Source organism: Triticum aestivum, chromosome 2D (assembly GCF_018294505.1).
Source record: "Triticum aestivum cultivar Chinese Spring chromosome 2D, IWGSC CS RefSeq v2.1, whole genome shotgun sequence".
NCBI classification, from domain to species: Eukaryota; Viridiplantae; Streptophyta; class Magnoliopsida; order Poales; family Poaceae; genus Triticum; species Triticum aestivum.
The window spans coordinates 54,738,163-54,760,824 of NC_057799.1; positions in this window are offsets into that span (position 1 = coordinate 54,738,163).

The following is a 22,662-nucleotide window of genomic DNA, read 5'->3' on the forward strand; positions in this document are numbered from 1 at the left end:
GGTGCCCGGAGCGGCTCAAGCAACTCACCACTACAACAAGGGCACCCACGATGCGGAGGCCTCGCCTCTTCCATGTCCAAGGAGCCAATCGTCATCGATATCTCCGACAATGAGGAGTAGCTTGTCTTATTAGCTCACTATAAGGACCCATGTTCAGTTTGCTAGCTACTGCCTTTCCTTAACAAATTCTAGTGAATTGTGCTATCTACTTTCACCATGCAATCTTCTGCTATAGTGTATATGTTCTATATGTCGTGCAATGTGGTGTTCAATTAACTGCTTGGTTCAATTCTGCAAATGTGATGTTCAATTCTTCAGAGTGCAATATTTCCAAGTTGTTAAGCATGCTTGGTCTGGTTAACTGTCTGATCTTCTATTAGGAGTATGTTATATTGTTCAATTGGTGTTTAGTTAACTGCTTGGTTCATTTGTTGTGGCTTGGTTCACTTGTTGTGGTGTTTAGTTAACTGGTTGGTTCAATTCTGCAATGCGATGTTCAATTGTTGTGGCTGCATTATGTTATTGTATACCATGTGAGGAATAAATCGAATTTGACTGTACTAAATACATGAGAAACAAATACAATTGCTATATTTCCAAGTTGTTAAGCATGCTTGGTTTGGTTAACTGTCTGATCTTCTATTAGGAGTATGTTATATTGTGCAATGTGGTGCTCAGTTAACGTTTGGTTCATTTGTTGTTGTTTTTAGTTAACAGCTTGGTTCAATTCTGCAATGCAATGTTCAATTGTTGTGGCTGCATTCTCTTATTGTATACCATGTGAGGAGTAAATCGAATTTGGCTGTACTAAATACATGAGAAACAAATACAATTGCTATATTTCCAAGTTGTTAAGCATGCTTGGTTTGGTTAACTGTCTGATCTTCTATTAAGAGTATGTTATATTGTGCAATGTGGTGCTCAGTTAATGTTTGGTTGATTTGTTGTGGTGTTTAGTTAACTGCCTTGTTCAATTCTGCAATGCGATGTTCAATTGCTGTGGCTGCATTCTGTTATTGTATACCATGTGAGGAATAAATCGTATTTGGCTGCACTTAATACATGAGAAACATATAAAAGTGCTGTATTTCCTAGTTCTTAATCATGCTTGGTTTGGATAAATGGGTTTTCCATGTGGCTCGAATTAATCTGATGAATCTGCAATGCGCTTATTTATCATCAACATATTTTACTGATAGCATGCGAACCCTTACCTAACCTGATGACTAACTACCTTATATGTGTTGCAGGGAAACAATGGGAAGCACTAAGGTTTACAAGATGGTACTAACTATTATACCTTGCCTTTTTGTATCCCTTTGCCCCATTTCCAATATAGAGAAGATATTTATGCACATCCTTGTTTTCAGGCTTCACTGATGATTACCTCTCAAACCACCTCTATGGCCAGGAGGCGAGGAAAGTTTTCATACAACACCCATGGTTCAATATTGAAGTGTTCCTGAAGAGGTCGGAGGATGGACGGTCAATCATCCACAGGCACTGGCCTAAAGTTGCAAAGACCTTCAACATGAATGAAGGCTCAATATTCGCCTTCCGCTTCAGCAGTTTTCCAGATGAGATGCATCTCTCTATGTACCGTCTATGATGCTAATTTCAAAAGGTTCTAGATGTTGCATGTGAAACTTGCTGCTGGTGCAGTTGTGTAATGGGGTAGCTGAGTGCTGAAGCTATATCATGTTGTACTATGATGTATTTCAATTATGAAATCCTGCTTCCTTAATATGGAAATGGAATATATTATGTGCTTAATATGAATGTCAATTAGATTAGTAAATGGATTATGAGAAACCACCATGGGCGATGACCTCAGGCAACACACACAGTTTCTAGGAATAAACCTTGTTGGATCAATGAACAATCACACACGACATTCTCTTCAAAACTGTTTGCGTTACGCCACCTTGCGCAAACGTTTTCCTTGTAGTGACTACGTGGGATGTATATACGAATGAAAACGTTTAGTGGTGACTGGCTGTGTGGGATGTACTTACGACCGAAAATGATTTTGCCTATATAATTGTATTTTTTAGCACTACTGTAGGTATTTCCGTATTTGAGTGCTCGCCGGTCGCACACGACCTCATTTTGCCGAGCGTGTGTGCCAGGAGGGCATATCCCCAACGGTTTCTGGGTCGTGTGGGAAGGACCCGCCTATCGCCCACACTCACTTGGCGGCGGTTTCGAATGCCGTCGCGGAAAGGGGTTAAAAACCGTTTGTTTAGGACTGACGCGCACCAGTGAGACTTGCCGGTAGCGAGATTGAACTAGGTATGGAGTTACTGATGATCAAATCTCAGGGAAGTAACATATCACCAGACAAAGGGAAGTGTATACGGGATTGACTGAACCCTTGACATCGTGGTTCAAACTGATAAAGATCTTCGCTGGATATGTGAGAGTCAATATGGGCATTGATACGTCTCCAATGTATCTATAATTTTTTATTGTTCCATGCTATTATATTATCAATCTTGGATGTTTTATATACATTTACAAGAAACGTTATATCAATTTTTGGGACTAACCTATTAACTTAGTGCCCAGTGTCAATTGATGTTTTTGCTTGTTTTTGACTTTGCAGAATATCAGTACCAAACGAAGTCCAAATGCCACGAAACTTTTTGGAGATTTTTTCTGGCGATAAGAGACCCTGGAAGCTTCGGGAGGGAACTAGAAGATGGACGAGGGGCCCACTAGGCACCAGGGCACACCAGGGGCCTCGAGCGCGCCCTGGTGGGTAGTGGGGCTCACGAGCATCGTTTTGACAATAAATACTCTAAAATCCCAAAACTCTCAGTGGAGTCCACGAAATACTTTTTCCGCCACCGCAAGTTCCAGAACCATGATATCCAATCCAAAGGCCTTTTCAGGCACTCTGCCAGAGGGGGAAACGATCACGGAGGGGTTCTTCATCATCCTTGCTGCCCCTCCGATGATGCGTGAGTAGTTTACCACAGACCTATGGGTCCATAGTTAGTAGCTAGATGTCTTCTTCTCTCTTTTTGATCTTCAATATAATGTTCTCCTCGGTGCTCTTGGAGATCTATTTGATGTAATGACTTTTTGCGGTGTGTTTATTGGGATCTGATGAATTGTGAGTTTATGATCAGATCTATCCATGAATATTATCTGAGTTTTCTCTGAACTCTTTTATGCATGATTTTTATAGCCTCGTATTTCTTCTTCGATTTATTGGTCTGGTTTGGCCAACTAGATTGATTTATCTTGCCATGGGAAGAGGCGCTTTGTGATGGGTTCGATCTTGCGGTGCTCAATCTCAGTGACAGAAAGAGACATGACATGCATGTATTGTAGCTATTAAGGGTAAAAAGATGGCGTTTATTCATATGTGAGTTTATCTTGTCTACATCATGTCATCTTGCTTAAAGCATTACTCCGTTTTTTCAACTTAATACACTAGATGCATGCTGGATAGCGGTCGATGTGTGGAGTAATAGTAGTAGATGCAGGCAGGAGTCGGTCTACTAATCTTGGACGTGATGCCTATATACATCATCATTGCCTTGGATATCGTCATAATTATTTGCTTTTCTATCAATTGCCGAACAGTAACTTGTTTACCCACCGCATGTTATTTTCTCGAGAGAAGCCTCTAGTGAAAAATATGCCCCCAGGTCTATTTTCTATCATATATTAAAACCAAAAATAACTTGCTGCAATTTTATTTTATTTATTTTATTTTGTATTTTTGTTAGATCTATTTATCAAAACCAACACAATTTAATATTTCTCAATACCGTTGAGGGATTGATAACCCCTCTACGCGTTGGGTTGCAAGCATTTGTTATTTGTGTGTAGATGTTGTTTACATAGTGTTGCTTGGTTCTCCTACTGGATTGATAACCTTAGTTTCATAACTGAGGGAAATATTTATCTCTACTGTGCTGCATCATCCCCTCCTCTTTTGGGGAAATCCCAACGTAGCTCACAAGTAGGAGGAAGAATTTCTGGTGCCGTTGCCGGGGAGACATCATCAACATCTATCAAGTACCTACGCATAAACTTTCATCTCCTTGCATTTACTTTATTTTCCATTTGCCTCTCATTTTCATTTCCCCCACTTCTAAAAGTTTTTACAAAAATATTTTTCGTTTGCCTTTTTCTTGTTTGATATTTCGTTTGCCTGTGCTCTTGTTTGCGTAGTCACGATGTCTCAAGAAAACAAAAAATTATGTGAATTTTATAATACTAATAATAATGATTTTATTAGTACTCCTATTTCTCCTCCCACTGCTAGTATGGATTCTTATGATATTAATGTCGCTTTGTTGAATCTTGTTATGAAAGAGCAATTTTCCGGTAATCCTAATGAGGATGTCGTGTCCCATCTAAACACTTTTGTAGAATTGTGTGATATGCAAAATAAAAAAGATGTGGAAAATGATATTGTGAAACTAAAAGTATTCCCTTTCTCTTTGTGGGGTCGTGCAAAAATTTAGTTTTCATCTTTGCCACGAACTAGTGTTAATTCTTGGGACAAGTGCAAGGATGCTTTTATTACTAAGTATCCCGCCCCCTCGAAAATTATTTCCCTTAGAAATCAAATTATGAATTTCAAGCAACTTGAGCATGAACATGTTTCCCAATCTTGGGAACAGATGAAATTGATGATAATAAATTGCCCTACTCATGGTTTAAATTTGTGGATGATCATACAAAAAAATTACGAGGGATTGAATTTTGTTTCTAGAAATCTTTTAGATTCCGCCGCGGGTGGTACGGAGATTAATTTGGGGGAAGTTACTAAATTTCTTGATAATATTATGGCAAATTATTGACAATGGCATACTGAAAGAGCCCCTACTAGTAAAAAGGTGAATTATGTTGAAGAAATTAATATTTTGAGTGATAAAGTTGATGCTCTTATGAAATTGGTTGCTAGTAAAAATGCTCCTATTGATCCTAAGGATGTGCCTTTGTCCACTTTGATTGAGCAAACTAATGATCCCGTATAGCGAAACAATTTAATAGCAATGCCTATAGAGGTAATTTTAATCCTAGGCCGTTTCCTAGAAATTCCTCTAATAGTTATCGCAATTCCTATGGTAATTCTTATAATAATAATAATAATAATAATAATAATAATAGGATTCCCACTGATCTTGAAAGTAATATTAAATAATTTATCAATGCTCAAAAAGTTTTCAACACTAGATACAAGAAAAGTTGAGTAAAAATGATGACATGTGTAGGAGCATTGATAGAATTATTCATGATGTGGAAATATTAAGACTAAAATCTTGCCACCCAAGGTTGACATTAATGAATCAATTAAAGCTTTGTATGTCTCTATGGATGAAAGTAAGAAAAGAACTGCTCTGCTTAGAGCCAAAAGAGAATTTTTAGAAAAAGCGATTCCTCCCGGTTTCTTTCATAGTAATGATGAGGAGATTAAAACGATCGGTGTTTATTCTATTGATTCCTTGTTTAGTAATGTTAAAGTTAATGTAAGGGACTAAAAAAGAGTCAACTTTAGTTACAAGGCGCCCCAATGATTCGGAGGGTGAAAAATTTGATGAGAAAATTACTAAAAGTGGGTTTGAAGAGGTGAAAACTTTAAATAGTGATGTGCCCACTCTCTTGGATACAAAGATTTTAATTATGATAGTTGCTCTTTCATTGAGTGTATTTCTTTGTTGAAATCCATGCTAAATTCACCCAATGTGTATGAACAAAATAAATCTTTCACTACTGGAATCAGGATCTTTGCCGTCAGATGGCAAAGAACGTCTTTGCCATAAGCTTACAGAAAACTGACGGCAAAGAATGAGCTGATGGCAAAGATCATGTTTGCCGTCAACCTGCTCTTTGCCGTCTGCTAGCTGACGGCATAGAAGCTTTGCCGTCAGCTAGCAGACGATAAAGAGGGTGGGTGGACTACTAACGAGAAGAACTTAACGGCCACTTTCTTTGCCGTCCGCTAGCGGACGGCAAAGAAAGTGGCCCACCTAACGGCCGTTCCCCCGGCCCCACCCCACTACCTAGGCTCTTTGCCGTCTGCTAGCAGACGACAAAGAGATTTGACCTAACAAAAAAGGTCAGTGCCCGCGCCCGCGCCATTCTCTTTCTCTCCCCTCTATCTCTCTCCCCTCATGGCGCCGTCCCCGTGCCCGAGCCTCCCCTGCCGCCGACCCCCCCCACCGCCGACCCCCAAGGCTGCCCGCCACCCTGCCGATTAGCCCACCCGCCGCCCGGCGCCTCTCCGTCCAGCCGCCCGCCGACGCCCGTCGCCACTCCGCCCCCTGGTGAGGTTTTGCCCTTTATTTTTTTCTTTTTTCTTGCTGTTTTAGTTGATTTAGTTGCTTTAGGTTATTTGATTTATGTTAGTTGATTTAGTTGCTTTAGGTTAGTACATTTAGTTGATTTAGGTTAGTTGATTTAGTTGCTTTAGGTTAGTTGATTTAGGTTAGTTGATTTAGGTTAGTTCATTTAGTTGCTTTAGGTTAGTACATTTAGTTGCTTTAGGTTAGTTGATTTAGTTGCTTTAGGTTAGTTGATTTAGTTGCTTTAGGTTAGTAGATTTAATTGCTTTAATTAGGTTAGTTGATTTAGGCCCCATTTGATAGCTCAGTTTTTTCTAAGTATTTATAGAATACTACAGTTTTTGAGATTACCATGGTTTTATTTACCGTGAGCCGTTTGTCTATCACTAAAAACTGTGTTTTTAATACTGTGGTATTGGCAAACCATAGTATTTTCTCTGTATTTAAAAAAGAACCTTGTACCTCTTTTTTTTAAACCGAGCTAGCGAAAGAAATACCTCGCGTTATCTTCTCGTACAACTGCAACCTGCTAGCCGAGCGCGGTGCCGGTCATAGCATCTGCTGCTCTGCCGCAGTGCACTGTCTTTTGGCTGCAGAGCTAACCTACTTCTCCCCTTGCTTGTGCGATATTTGCCCATTGGTGCCAGCCACAACACACGAGGGTCCATATCCAACTAATCAACCAAACCATTCATAAGTGATGATGATGATCAATAAATCAACCTGTTTATGCATGCTGGTGGTCTTTGTGCATGGCCTTTCAGTTTGCAACGGGTAGCTTGCTAGGAACACACATGTTTCCAACTACTATCAAATGGCTAGCAAATTTACTTTGCTCCATATAGCACTGACCAAACAGGTCTCGGTATTGACAATACTTCAAAATACTTTGATATAGGGGTCGAGGATCTAGGGGTCGAGGATCGAGGTGTCGAGGGGTCAAGGGTCGAGGGTAAAAGGGGTCGAGGGGTCGAGGGTTGCCGCCCCGACCCCCTGACCCCGACACAACACCCCGACCCCGCCTCGACACCGTGACCCTGACACAGCATCCCGACCCCGACACGACACCCCCGACCCCGACACACTTAAATATTATTAATTAGTTCATGTTATTAGGTATTCATTTTTTATTGTGTTCATGATGATGGTACACACTTAAATATTTTATTATGTTTATGGTGTACTAATTTCGTTTAATCTTTGTCATTGCAGGTGTTGACAGATGGTGGGCGAGGGTCGAGAGTGCTTCGAGCCTCCTTCCTCGGGGCGTGCTAGGAGGGGTGCTATTAATCCACCCCAGCACCTTTAGAGAGCGCTGGTAGACAGCATGACGACACCAGCGAGCGCTTCTTGTTCAGCCGGGAGAGGTCGGGGGAAGCCCAAGAGGGCTGCTAGAGGTGGAAGTGGCGGCGGGAGAGGTAGGAAGGCTGCTGCGCCTTCCTCGCCGCCACCCCCAGTGGATTACCCGGACCACCGGAGTGCTCATTCTCAGGTGGACCCGTCAGACTTGGACCTGTCTCGGACTCCGGTCCACGAGCCTCGGGCTGACGAGCCTCGGGTCTCCGAGCCTTCGTCGCACGAGACTCGGGCCCCAGAGACTTCGTCCCAGGAGACTCCGGTCCCAAAGTCTTCGTCCCGCGTGACTCCAGAGACTAGTGGCCATGCTGATGGCGAGGACACTTGGTCTGACGATAGTTATAGCAAGGGCAAGCTGGTTGAGGGGGCAAGAAGGTCTACCAGCATGGTGGTACGAAGCTCCCGGCCGTGCCGGCGACCCGTGATCAGAGGTGGTTGATTGAGCCTAATGGGGAGAAGTGCATTTACTCTTTTTTAACCTTTTTCCTTAATGTTTCTTCAAATTAATATCTAATGTGTTGGCCTTGTCATACTACAGGGGTTGGAAATACGACAGTGGTGTCCGCAGGCCCAACCAGGTCCTTGGTGTGCTTTGCCGGCGCCACTTCCCGGGGTGGGTCACGTTGCCCGGTGAGGGTCAGGTTCCACAACTAGCAATGAGCTAGGAGCTGTACGTGGCTGCCCCGTCCCCGCCAGAGGAGAGGGTCGACAGTGTCTTGTGCGAGACGGGGGCCAACATTGCGAGGCGGCGGTTTTGGGTAATTTCTCCTTTACAGAATTAAAAATCAACAGTACCTAGTGATTGTACTAATCAGTGTTGTCTTGTTCGATTGCAGACCTTCTACTGGTGTACTGAGGAACACGAGGAGGAGGCGGCTAGGGTTCTCGAAGCCGAGTGCAAGCGCCTACTTCAAAACTTACAGAACGAGGCTAGGGTGCAGGCTGTTCGAGACTACTACGCCTCGACTAACATTAGGAGGGCCAAGAAGAAGTGCCGCGACAAGTATCTGAGTAAGGAGAAGTAAATGAAGGTAATTACCTATTCTTAAGGCCTTGTACTGTTTCCTTGATTTCATTCGTAGGCGTAGTGCTGAAATTTCTCTTTGCCTAACTTAGGTGCCCCCGAGATGGTGTGCGGATAGGATGGAATATTGGGAGGCATTGGTGGATGAGTGGTGCTCTCCCCAATGGCTAGCCGACCACAATAAGGGCAGGGATAAGCATGCCCAAATGCAAGGTGTGCCACACCATCAAGGGAGCTCCAACCTGTTTGAGTATGGGGATCACTGGGTATGTGGATTGAGCCCTTAACGATTCATGCAATTTCATTCTTCATGCTAGCTTGAGCCTAACTAATATGTTGTTCCTCTCTTTTAGGCACGACACAACAAGAAGGACGTGCCACCGCTGTACGACCTCTATGCCATGGCCCATACTGCCCCATTCAAGAAGGCCAAGGCATTCTCTGAGTCTGACCTCGATCATCCAGAGAGCTTCGCCAACATCTCCTCCACAACAAGCTTGTGAGGTACAGAGACTTTGGGAAGGCGACGAAAGGGGAGGACTTCAACCCGAGCTAGAGTGCTTTTGATCCAGAGCTCGTGATGCTATTTGGTGATGGGAGGAAGCATGGCTCGGTAGCCATTGGCGATGGACTGATACGTTGTCCTAGGACTCTCTCGGAGATAAAGAAGCGCCAGACGAGCTCTGTTCCTGAGATAGAGCCTCGACCACGGCCAATGGAGCTCGCCATCGAGGCTAGGGCCCAGGAGCTTCTGGCGGAGGCAAACAGGTAGGCTCATCAGAGGGAGAGGGAGTTGGAGGAGAGGACGGCTAGTCTGTTGGAGGCGGAGAGGAATCAGAACAAAGCGTCTCACCGGGCCCTATACGAGCTCCTCGTGGTAAGTTTCTCCTACATATTAGCCAAATCATGCACGTAATGTTCGTTTCATTACTAACTAATATGACTGACTCGTGAAAACAAAATGTGCATTCCGTGTGCGAGACAAATGGCCAGAGCCCTCCGCCGATGGCCCAGATTGGTATAGCAGACACGGTGAGTTTCATTTGAATGGTCATTAGTTACTAGTATTAACATTTCAGTTGCATCATGCTAACGAGACATTGCAAATGATCTTTGCTGCAGCATGCCTCCCGACAAGCATCGAATGATCCTTCTCTGTCTCGCACTAGCGCAACCCCGACCCCGACCAGTCCTTCTTCGTCTGGTACTGGCGCAAACCCGACCGGTCCTACACCTCCGTGATGACGGTAAGTTTTCTCTAGTGTTTTGCTTATGAAATGCATAAAGACCTGGACTTGGCTTTATTTCCTCCAAAATGCTTACCATAATGACCTAGACTTAGCTTATCTTCCTCCAAAATGACATAATTAGCTTACTTAGCTCCAAAATGATCTATACTTAGCTTTGTTTCCTCCAAAATGACCTAAGTTAGCTCTAATATGCTAAGTTATCTCTAATATGCTTAGTTACTTAGGTTTGCTCAATAATGACATACACTTAGCTTACTTATGTAAAAAATGGCATAATTAGCTTACTTAGGTTTGAAATGGCATAACAATCTTGGTAACCTCATATATGTCATATAGTTAGCTTATTTTCCTCGAAAATGACATAATAAGCCTAATTAGCTCCAAAATGATCAATTTACCTAAGTTAGCTCCAAAATAACCTAAGTTAGCTCTAGAATGCTAAATTAGCTCTAATATGCTTAGTTACATGGGTTAGCTAAATAAAGACCTATAATTAGCTTACTTATGAAAAATGGCATAATATGCTTAGTTAACTCAAAAATGGCATAATTAGCTAGGTTAGCTCCAAAATGACGAAGTTTACCTAGGTTAGCTCCAATATGATCCATTTTACCTAGGTTAGCTCCAAAATGACCTATTTACCTAGCTTAGCTCTAAAATGACTACACACTTAGCACTTTTACCTAGCTTAGCTAGAAAATGGCATTTTTACCTACCTTAGTTAGAAGAAGAAGGTAAAGAAGAGGAGAGGAGAAAAAGAAAGAGAAGACAAATTCTTCTTCTTCTTCTTCTTCTTCTTCTTCTTCTTCTTTTTCTTCTTCTTTTTCTTCTTTTTCTTCTAGCTAGTCTTCTTGTTCTTCTAACTTTCATCTTTCCTAATTTGCAGGTTTGCTTTAGATGAGGAGCTTGCATTCATGGAGTCTACTCTTCTCCTTGTGCTTCTTTTATGTTTTTGGAAACTTGTTGTTGGATATGTATGTATGGATGAAACCATTTTATGTTGGATATGTTGTTGGATAACTTGTTATATATATGTTGTTGTAAACTTGTTATATATAAGTTGTTGGAAACTTGTTATATATATATCTGTGAAATTTTGAGAAATTGAATGAATCTAAGAAAAAACAGTTTGCCGTCTGCTGGTAGACGACAAAGACCTTTGCATCTTTGCCGTCTGCCAGCAGACGGCATAGCATGCCACGGCGGTCTCATCGATCATCGCGAGTCCGATTCGGATTTACGTTTCACTATTAACCCCGATGGCGGATACCGACCGGTAGGGGTAGGTTGTGTCACGACCTCATCGATTCCGTATTACTCTTATCTTCAACGAATGGCCCCGCTTTCAATGCGGGTCGAAGCCTATGGTTGCCCGGATGGTTGAATGCTGTTAATGAGAATAGTTCCGATCATCAGAAAACATAGCCACATCGATCCCCTTGTGCAGTCGATCTCATCAACCTTGCACATAGCCGATCTTATCAATGACAACAGACCTCATCTGCCTCCTCCACATATCTAATATGCATACGATCTGAATCCAAATCCTATAGCAGAGGCTCTGATACCACTGTTGGGGTCTGGTAGGGTGCATCGACTGCAAATTAAAATTTCCTACATGCAGAACAACCAAGAACATGCTACGGGAGATGGATCACAGTTCGTTACCACTAGACGCGCAGTGCCGTGCAGCGGAAGAAGAGTTGGGGCAGCGCGTCCGCATGGATCGTCGCCTCCTCGCCCGATCTCCCTCGAACAGCCGGTCGTCGGTTCCCACGTACAGGTTTGCCGGAGCGGCGCAAGTGCACCGCCTCTAACGGTATCCGCGCGTGCAGGAGGAACATCGTGCGGCGGACTGCTAGGTCCGATCACACAACCGGCGGCGAGTGGAGGTGTCTATTCGCAACACATGCAAACCCTAGTGACAGCGCTGAAGCGATCAACCGCATGAATGTGCCGCACCCCACTTTATATAGGCGTCCGTCGCGGGCTCAACACTTGGGCCTCGCATGAACCCTAAAGCCCATAAGTCTACTCGGCCACAATCCGAATACAGCTCGGATCACATCCGACCAGTGTCCTCGGATCCGACCTCGTATGGTTCCTTCCCTTAAGCGCGTGACCCCTTAGGTTCAAGCTGGCTTGGTCGCAGTTCGGATCACCTCCGAACTACACGGTTGGTAGCGTCCCCTAGCAAGGCATGCCGAACACCAAACAGACTATGAAGCTGGTTAGGCGAACCTGTACATCATACTTCCATTCCTTCTGCCTCACGATATGTGTTGTTGGGCTCAAGGCGAGTCTGTCATCCTTGTGCTAGCCCGACCTCTTTCTTGTTCCAGTGATGCCAACCACAAACCAGATTATCTCATAATCCTTGTTGCATGGCCATGCTTATCCCGGTCGGATCACATGAGGGGCCCAGAGTATATCTCTCCTGATCGGAGGGGCAAATCCCATCTTGCTCGACCATGTCTCGCAGCACGGGTCTTTACAAGCCCGAAACCTACCTTTGTAACTACCCAGTCACGGAGTAGCGTTTTGTCGGCCCAAAGCAAGTCTGTCACCATCTCGAGTACATGTGCCAGCTCAGGTCTTAGGACATAGAACGTATGTTATACTAGAGACTCACAGATGACGTATCGTTGCGTCTCATAGTTGGGTCTGTCCGACTCGGACCTTATCTCGACTCAGATCCGACTACGTCGAATCCGACCAGATCCTTCCAAGTCCATATTATCCGGTTAGCATCCAATGCCCCATGGCTAGTGAGACCAAGCCATCGACCGTGTCATATGCTAGTCTAGTCGGCTGTGTGTCCACACAGCCCTTTCGACTAGGAACCTTTTAGGACAGTCATCATACAATGCATAGTCCCACAAACAAGTCACGTACTTGCTGATACACATCATTGATAATGTCCAAGGACTATCTTTATTCATAAACACATAGGAAATATCATCATACATGATTGCCTCTAGGGCATATCTCCAACAAGCACGCCGTTAACCCCCTAACGGACCTAACCTGCCACGTGTGCCGTCCAGGCTCTTTGCCGTCTACTGGAGGACGACAAATACCATTTCATCTTTGCCTTCTGCCAGCAGACGGCAAAGAGGCCTTTGTCGTAGCTTATTCAGCCGGACCCGTTGCTGTCTGCTGGTTGACGGCAAAGGCCTTTGCCGTCTGCCATGGCAGATGACAAAGTGCCTGATTCCTGTAGTGTTTTACTAAACATATTGTAGAAGCAAATGATGAAAGCTTTAGAAGAAAAGTTAGAATTAGAGATTTCAATTCCAAGAAAATTATATGATGAATGGGAACCCACCATTAAAGTCAAGATTAAAAATTATGAATGCAATGCTTTATGTGATTTGGGTGCTAGTGTTTCCACAATTTCGAAATCTTTATGTGATTTGGGTGCTAGTGTTTCCACAATTTCGAAATCTTTATGTGATGTGCTAGGTTTTAACAATATGGATGAATGTTCTCTTAATTTGCACTTGGCGGATTCTACTATTAAAAATCTTTGGGTAGCATTAATGTTGTTCTTATTCTTGCAAATAGGAACTATGTGCCCACTGATTTTATTGTACATGACATTGATTCCAATCTGTCTTGCCCCATCATACTTGGTACACCGTTTTTACGAACTATAGGTGCTGCATTGACATGAAAGAAGGGAATATCAAATTTCAGTTTCTGTTAAATAAGGGTATGGAACACTTCCCTAGAACTAGAATTAAACCACCATATGAGTCAATCATGAGGACCACCTATGGAACAAAAACCCAAGATAACAACACTTGAAACTATGCATTATGCCTAGCTAAGGTTTCAATTTCAATTGTATAAATAGTTATGTTCTCATGTCATGCACATTACAAGTGTTGTTAGTGTTGTGTAGTTTCCCACACTTATATTCTGTCTATGGCGCCTTGTCTTAAATGGATATGATTTGAACTGTGTCTCTATCTTGATTTGGCAACATAAACTAGAATGATATAGACAATACAGTGACCGTACTACATAGATATATGTTTGTTTCATGCTGTTATCCTGTCCACCATACTACTGAACCGGTTTACCAAAATGATTTTCATATACTACATGTTAAACTTGTGGTGTGTCTACTTGTTTCTCTTGTAGAATGCCGATAGAATATTGGAGAAGAGCACCCATTATGCAATGGTAGAGAAAGTAATACAGATAAGGTTCAAGATAGTGACACAACCCTGTTGGTCTCCAAGAAAGCTTATAAAAACTATCTTGTAGACAATGAGACAACCCCAAAGTCCTACCTTGATGTACTATTCGAGTTACTTGCCATTACCGCTGGCACAAGTTCTTTGAACTTGCTGCCTGAATCACTTCGGCTTCTTGAGTCTCGGCTACAAGCTAAAACGCATCAATCAGCTGTGCTGCCACAAGAAGCTGAAGGACTGAGGAAGTCCCTGCAGAATTCAGATACATACTTTCTGGCACAACAACAAGCATTGGAGGACTTTAGCACCAAACAAGAGAAATCTAATAAGCTTGCTAGGCTTCTATATTATCATTCTTGGATGTTTTACAATCATTTTGTAGCAACTTTATATCATTTTTTGGGACTAACCTATTGAGATAGTGTCAGTGCCAGTTGTTGTTTTTTGCTTGTTTTTTACTTTGCAGAAAATCAATAACAAACGGAGTCCAAATGCAACAAAAAATTTTGGAGATTTTTTTGGACCAAAAGGAACAACTTGGGCCAAAGAAGTACCAGAGGGGTGCCCCGAGGGGGGCACAACCCACCTGGGCGCATCTGGGGGCCCAGGCGCGCCCTGGTGGGTTGTGCCCACCTCGGTGGCCTCCAGCACCGCCTCTTCGCCCTATAAATACCCAAATATTCCAAAAACCCTAGGGGAGTCGACGAAACACAATTCCAGCCGCCACAAATTCCAGAACCACGAGATCCAATCTAAACACCATCATGGAGGGGTTCATCATCCTCATTGGTGCCTCTCCGACGATGCGTGAGTAGTTCAGCAGAGACCTACGAGTCCATATGTAGTAGCCAGATGGCTTCCTCTCTCTCTCTCTCTCTTTTGATTCTCAATACAATGGTCTCTTGGAGATCTATTTGATGTGACTCTTTTTCGCGGTGTGTTTGTTGGGATCCGATGAACTTTGAGTTTATGATCAGATCTATATATCCATGAAAGTTATTTGAGTCTTCTTTTGATCTATTATATGCATGATTATTTATAGCCTCATATTTCTCCTTCGAATCTTTTGTTTAGTTAGGCCGACTAGATCGATTTTTCTTGCCATGGGAAAAGGTGCTTTGTGATGGGTTCAATCATGCGGTGTTCTTTCCCAGTGACAGAAGGGGAAGCAAGACACATATTGATTGTTGCTATTAAGGATAACAAGATGGGGTCTATTCCTACATGAATAGATCTTGTCTACATCATGTCGTCGTTCTTATTGCATTACTCCATTTCTCCATGAACTTAATGCACTAGATGCATGCTGGATAGCGGTCGATATGTGGAGTAATAGTAGTAGATGCAGGCAGGAGTCGGTCTACTAATCTTGGACATGATGCCTATATATTGATCATTGCCTGGATATCGTCGTGATTATTTGAAGTTTTCCCAATTTCCCAACCATAATTTGTTTACCCACCGTGTGCTATTTTCTTGGGAGAAGCCACTAGTGAAATCTATGGCCCCCGGGTCTATTCTTTATCATATCTGCTTTCCGATCTATTATTTGCATTTGAGATCCATTTTTATTTGCTTTTATTTTCAGATCTATTATTCCAAAAAAACCCAAAAATACCTTGCTGCAATTTTTCACCATTTATTTTATTTGCGCTTCACCGAGATCTATTTATCCAATCTATCACAATTTTATCCCGTCAACTTGACAATTTCTGACGTCTTTGCCGGGAGAAGGGATTGACAACCCCTTATAAGTGTCGGGTTGCAAGTATTTGTTCTTTGTGTGCAGGTATTGTTTACATAGTGTTGCTAGGTTCTTCTACTGGATTGATACCTTGGTTTCATAACTTAGAGAAATACCAACCGTAGCTGTTGGGGATATGACTATTGGGTATAACGCCCCCCCAGGAGGGGCCGGGTTATCCCAATGGTGGTTCATCAAAGCAAAGCCCATGAAGGTGTTGAAGATGGCGGTTCATGAAGCAAACTTATTAAAGGGCCCAAAGCCCAAAGGTGTCTTAAGGCCCATAGGTGTAAACCGCCATATATGTGTGACTTGTATTATAAGGCAAGTGTAATTAGTCACCGGGCCGAACATGTTGTTTACGAGCCGGTCGGGACTCTGTAAGCCGCTGGGCGTCAACCTGTGTATATAAAGGGACGACCCGGCGGTGGCTTAGGGTAAGAGAGAACAGATCGAAAGTTCGGTCAAGCGTATTCGCTCCCTGGTAATTGAGACATAAGCAATACAACCTCAAACTGGATCAGGCCTTTACCTTCACGGCAAGGGGCCAAACCAGTATAAACTTCTTGTGTCCTTTGTCCCGTTTAACCCCTTTATGCTAACCCTGTTGCGATGGCTCCACGACTAAGTCCTTTTGCTAGGACATCTGCCGTGACAATTCCACGACAATTGGCGCCCACCGTGGGGCCAGCGCACGGTCGTTTTGAGTTCTTACCGGGCAACTTTGAAGGGATCAAAGGATACGCTGTGGGCCGGATGACCAAGAGTCGTCACAGAAAGCTCTACATCGACGACGCATGCTGGGGCCCCGAGGCCGGCTCAATCGAGTACGGGTTGTTGGCGTTCTGGGAACGGGGGTCCCCAGACTTGCCTGCCTACAGCCCATGGCGTGGCTAAGTTAGCGAGCCGTACGACCCATCTTCATCAACAAAGCAATCGAGATCTTCGCGAGGGGGACAACTCAAGACCTCCTCAGGAGTGGCCTAGCCAGGCAGGCTCACGAGGAGCGGAGATATCAAGGCAGGGCAAACTTCACGAGGCTTTCGTGACGTGATCCGTGACGATCGACACCAGGCAGGTGCCAGGCGGGCGCCAGCGCGCACAGCGTCCTTGTTTCTTCTTTGGTCCTAAAGAGGCAGGCGCAGGCGCGGAGTACCGAGGCATCAAGCAAAGGTTTCCATATCAGTGCAACGAGACCAAGACCAGCAGGATGGCGAGGCGGAGGTCACCATGGAGCCCAAGGCGGCGTCATCATCAGAGCCTTTTGCAGGCGAAGACCACCTTTGTCAGGATAGCTTGTACTAGCTGTCCCCCTTCAAATTGCCCGCCGTTGTTGGCTCCCTTCTCGCTCAATATTTGGGAAGAGGACCAGGGCCCCTATAAATAGGTCTAGCCACTGTAGTAGCAGGGATCTCATCTTGGACTGGATCCACTCCATCCTCACACGCACAAGTTGGCAGAGCATGAGAACACCTCAACCTCAGGAGGCTGTTCTTCCCCTTGTACTGTTCATCATCAGCCCAAGAGGCAATCCACCACCACCACACTGGAGTAGGGTATTACACCACAACGGTGGCCCGAACCAGTATAAATCCCGTGTCTTTCTGTGTTGCGAGTCCATCGAGTTCGTCCGCAAGATCTTAGCGAGCTAGGGCATAGATCGGTAGGAGGGAAAGACTTCGCGCGCACATCAGAGTTCGGACCTTAAGCGTTTTGCCGGAACCCGAGATCCGACATTTGGCGCGCCAGGTAGGGGTGCGTTGGAGCTTCTTCTCCGCCAATCGACTTGCCAATGCTCCACAGCCACGATGTCCGGCGACCCAAGGGCTGACTCCGACCGCTGGGCAGCCTGGCCGGCCCGGGCGGCACCGCCTGCCCATGAAGGCCTTGACCCCGCGCTCCAGGCGGCGCACACGCCGCCCAACACTGCGGGACGCGGGCGGCGCGGCCAGGCGTCGTCCACCCCCACCCCACATCAGGTACGAGCCGCTGCAAGGGCAGCAAGCCACGCCACACACTACAAAAAAAGACACATCTGTGACATTTTGGGCCAAACGAATTTTTTTCTGTCATACATATGACACTTCTATGACGATAATTGTGACAAAACCCGGTATCATCATAGATGTGGTGAGCTCCTACTTCCATGACAAAAAATCATGACAGAAAATGGGCTTTTCGTCCTGGGCGGGCCGGAGACGCAGCTGCATGACATTCTTTGGGCCGTCCATGACGGAAAAAACCATGGTAGAAGCGCGGGGGAGGAAAATTTCGTGGAGTTCCCGGTTACGGTGGGAGGTCAGCCCCCCCCCCCCAATGCGCGTCTCTCTCGTACACGTACGCGCGTGTGTGCGAGGCGTTGGCTCTAACTGAACCCGAGCGATTGCACTGCAGGCTACGCGTTACTGAACCCGAGCGATCGATCGATGGCTGTTAACTGAACCCGATCGAGCGATTCCTTCGTTACTGCTGCTAATTGAAGCCGATCGATTGGATGAACAGTGAGCGTTGCGGGGGGGGGGGGGGTTGGATGAACAGTGAGCGGTGGCGTTGCCTCTGGATGAACAGGACCCCGTGGTGTGGTGGAGGGCTGGATGAACAGTAGACGGTGGAGGGGTACCCGTGGAGGGGTGGTTGAACAGGACCCCGTGGTGTGGAGGGCTGGATGAACAGTACACGATTGAGGGGTGCCCGTGGAGGGGTGGTTGAACTGTAGCCGGTGGATTAGCGCGCGGTGGAGGCTGGATGAACAGGAGCCCGTGGAGGCTGGAGGAGGTCGACGGTAGCCCGTCGAGGCTGGAGGAGGTCGACGGTGGAGATAAATAGTATCCCGTGGTGTCCCATTTTGCGGTACGCCACACCCCTCCCGATGAACAGGACCCCCGTTTCGACCGTAAGAGGTCCGTTTCGTCTGTTTTGCGGTACGCCACACCCCTCCCGATCAACAGGACCCCTGTTTCGACCGTAGGAGGTCTGTTTCGTCTGTTTTGCGGTACGCCACACCCCTCCCGATCAACAAGACCCCCGTTTCGACCGTAGGAGGTCCGTTTCATCCGTTTTGCGGTACGCCACACCCCTCCCGATCAACAGGACCCCCGTTTCGACCACATGAGGTCCGTTCCTCCGTTTTGCGGTACGCCACACCCCTCCCGATCAACAGGACCCCGTTTCGAACGTAGGAGGTCCGTTTCCTCCGTTCTGCGGTACGCCAGGCCTCGTTTCCATCGCCTGTTCCGTCCAAGCCCTCCTGATGAACACGACCACACATTCCATTCCGACCCAGCCGGTTGGCTCCCACGCGTTCTGTTGCCTCCCGATGAACACGACGCATTCCGTTGCCTCCCGATAACACGACGCATTCTGTTGCCTCCCCATGAACACGACGCATTCCGTTGCCTCCCCATGAACACGACGCATTCCATTGCCTCCCCATGAAAACGACGACGATGCTGTTTCTCCGTTCTGACCCAGCCATGTACACGAGCCCTGGCCGTACGTATGCGCGAGTAGGCGTTCGAGACCCTGCCTATATGTACACATACGTGGCCGTATTTTCTTTCTTGCACCCTGGCCGCTGTACGTACGTGTACATGCTACGTGCGCGCCTCTACTACGACACGTGCGCGCCTCTACATCGACCAGTATGTACGTACATGTTCGCGACCAGAATGACAACGCTACGTACGCTTCGACCAGGTGGGTCCCGACTGTCAGGCACTTCCTTGCCTGCGAAGATGTAGCTGGTGGGTCCCAGCAGTCGAGGGGCGAATCATTTTGTTTTTTTGCCTGGACGCACTTCCTTTCGTGCGAAGGTGTAGCTGCTGGGTCCCAGCAGTCAGGGGGGTGAATCGTTTTTTTGCCCCTACGCACTTCCTTGCGTGCGAAGGTGTAGCTGGTGGGTCCCAGCAGCGGGGGCGAATTGTTTTTTTTTCGGACGCACTTCCTTGCGTGCGAAGATGTAGCTGGTGGGTCCCAGCAGTCAGGGGGGCGAATCGTTTTTCCCGGATGCACTTCCTTGCGTGCGAAGATGTAGCTCGTGGGTCCCAGCAGTCAGGGGGCGAATCATTTTTTTCGCGAAATAAGGTGGCCCGTCCGGTGGGTCCCCGCTGTCTGGTGGAGGAATAATTATTTTGCGCGTAATAAGGAGGCACTTCCTTGCGGCTGCCGTGGACCCAGCTGTCAGCCTCTCCATGTACAGTCCACGTCCGATGGAAGTCGTTCCTTGACCACGTTGACCACGCCGTGCCGAGAGCACCAAGGCGGTGGACGACGGCGAGGCCTAGGAAGGGGACGACGCGGAGCCGGGGAAGACGCGGCAGTGGATGCACACGCGGAGAGGAGTACGAGCGTTCACTGGTTCGGCTGCGCTGCCGTCGCCGCAGAATAACAGGGGGTGTGGGTGAGTGAAGGGATGGCCTGGCCAGCGGTGGGAGTAGTAGGGGGCGGTGAGGCCTCCGCGGCAGCACAGCCGGCCATGGGAGGCAGGAGAAGGCGGCACGACCGGCGCTGCTTTGGGCGGTTGGAGCAAGAAGACCAGAGGTTGAAGAAGCACGACGGCCGTTGGATGGGCATCGTATGGTCACTGCAGCTAGAATCATTTATATTGACTAAGTTGACAAAGCCCTTGGTACATCAACTTAGTAGGCCCACATGTCAGCTTCCGAGACGGTGCGCCCCAGATGTCAGGGGGAGGAATCATTTTTTGGGCGGCTGAAGCTAGAATATCCGAGATTGAAGAAGAAGCACGGCATCCGTTGGATGGACATCCAACGGCCACTGCTGCTAGAACCGTGTGTTGACTATAAGTTGACAAAGCCTTGCATACGCGTCAACTCTGTTTTTTTAGGGGACGCGTCAACTTAGTAAGGCCAGAAGTGTGTGGCAGAGAACTTATAGCCCATTTGAGATTTGTAAGAATGTGTAGCCCATTTTTGAATTCTAATGGAATTTACTACAGCCCATTTACAGTTTGTTAAAAGTACAACCCATTTCAACCAACCGTTCAAAACAGAATTCAATAAAATTTCAAACATTTTGATGGGATCCGAAATATTTTTATCCCGAAATTTCAGTCAGACTAAATACAATTTCAATATAAATTTATATTACGTAAAAATCCAACGAAACATTGCGCTCGCAACAATTAATGAAATTAAAAATTTCAATATCCAAAAATAATATTTTATAAAGTAATCACGTGTTTGGTGCATTTTTTATAGTTACTGCCCAGTTTTTGTAATTACATCCCATTTATTATTTCTTAAAGCCCATTTTCTTGTTAAGCCTAATGCATCCCTCCTAGGAAAGATTTGCAGCCCAGTGGGGCGGAGAATAACAACTTGACCTTGCCTGGGTATTCCTAAAAAAAGTATAGCTGGGAATTAATATCTGGCCCGGGCTAGACGGGCCACAGCCCGCCCAGTTAATACCTGCCGCAATGTTTTCGTTGTTGTTCAGAGGAGAAAAATTAATATCTGGGCTAAATATCGAAAAACTCTGCAGTGCTAACACCTCAAAAACACAAATACTGCTCGAGCTGCTTGGTCACAGCTGTCGGCCGCTTCTTGTGCAATTCTCTCGTTTATTGACTACTACATAGGTTGACAATGGTGTGGGACCGTGATGTCAGGAAACCAGGAGGAAGCAAAATAAATTATAGTTATATATATATAATAAGGAGGCACTTGCGTACGTGAGGCTATGGACCTGGTGGGTCCCCATTGTCATCCTCTCCAAGTAAAGTCATCTCCTCGCCCACGCGCGCTTTCCGCCCGAAACAGTCAGCGCCGCCCGCCCCACTTCCCGGTGCAGGCGATTGCTCCGCCTTCAAACGACACAAGTGCCGTCCGTCCGTCCATCTGCCGCCCACATTAATGATACGCGGTTGCCGAGGCGGCTACTCCGGTGCCACACGTCCGTCCCTCTGCCCGGCCACCATTGCTATATAAACTGCTGCGCCGGCCATAGTCGCAGTCATCCGCATCCGTTCCTTTTCTCTTGTCCACACCACTACTGCCCACCATGGCTTCCTCGCGCTCCAGCACTCTTCGGGACGGGCGGACGACGGACCACAAGGAGATGGCAGCCATTGCTGCCGACCGACTGGCCGGTAGGCAGCCGGAGGACGACGACGTCCCAATGGAGAACATGGTAGTCGACGCTCTGGCGCCAACCCCCTCCTCCGCGCCATCCTCACCGGTGCATTGCACCATGACCATCGGCGAGGCCCGTGCCCAATATATGGACAGGGTGAGGCAGATGCGTGAGGAGTAGTTCCGGGAGGCGCAGGCCGACGCCGCCTACAACCACCATCTCCTCCAGGAGCACCTGTAGGCGGAGGAGCAGATCGCCGCGGAGCCGGCGGAGCAGGAGGCGCTGCTCGACTCGTACCGCTCCGCCCGCAAGGGCCGCCTCGAGCGCTGGCGATACCGCATGCGGGTGGCAGAGGCTGCGGCCGCCTACAAAGAGGCTAGCAAAGAGGGCGATGAAGCGGGCGAGGCGCTGTTTGGCGAGACCGAGGACGAGGCAGAGGACAATGCCGGCTCCGACGAGTCCCCGCTCCGCTGGCGTCGACGAGGCCCTGCTCCGCCGAGGCCCCGTGGCGCCAACAACAAGGCAGAGGACACCGCCGGCTCCGCCGAGGCCCCGCCCCGCCAACAACGAGGCAGAGGACATCGCCGGCTCAGCCGAGGCCCCACCCTGCCGGCAACGTGGGGGAGGATTTCCACCGCTCCGCTGAGGCGCCGACCGCTGGCAACGAGACAGAGGACATCGC